Genomic DNA, 289 nt, shown 5'->3' on the forward strand with positions numbered 1-289 from the left:
CAAACATGACCTGAGGCTACATGCTGCGTTTCGGCGCAGCGCCACCTACTGGTCCGGAGATATGAAAAATGGCTATTTTTGCTTATAACTTCTGAACAGTTTGTCCAAAAATCATAAAATTGGTCTTGTTAGATTCAGGGCAACATGCCGAGTCGACTGATATCCAATTTTACCATATCGGCCATTTTGGCTGTCGGCCATTTTGAATTATGTGCTAAAATGCTGTATTTTAAGAACTCATGAACGGATTGTTACAAAACTTGGTATGGGTCATCCGCACGATGTCCTG

The sequence above is a fragment of the Rutilus rutilus genome (assembly GCF_951802725.1).
Source record: "Rutilus rutilus genome assembly, chromosome: 19".
Lineage (NCBI taxonomy): Eukaryota > Metazoa > Chordata > Actinopteri > Cypriniformes > Leuciscidae > Rutilus > Rutilus rutilus.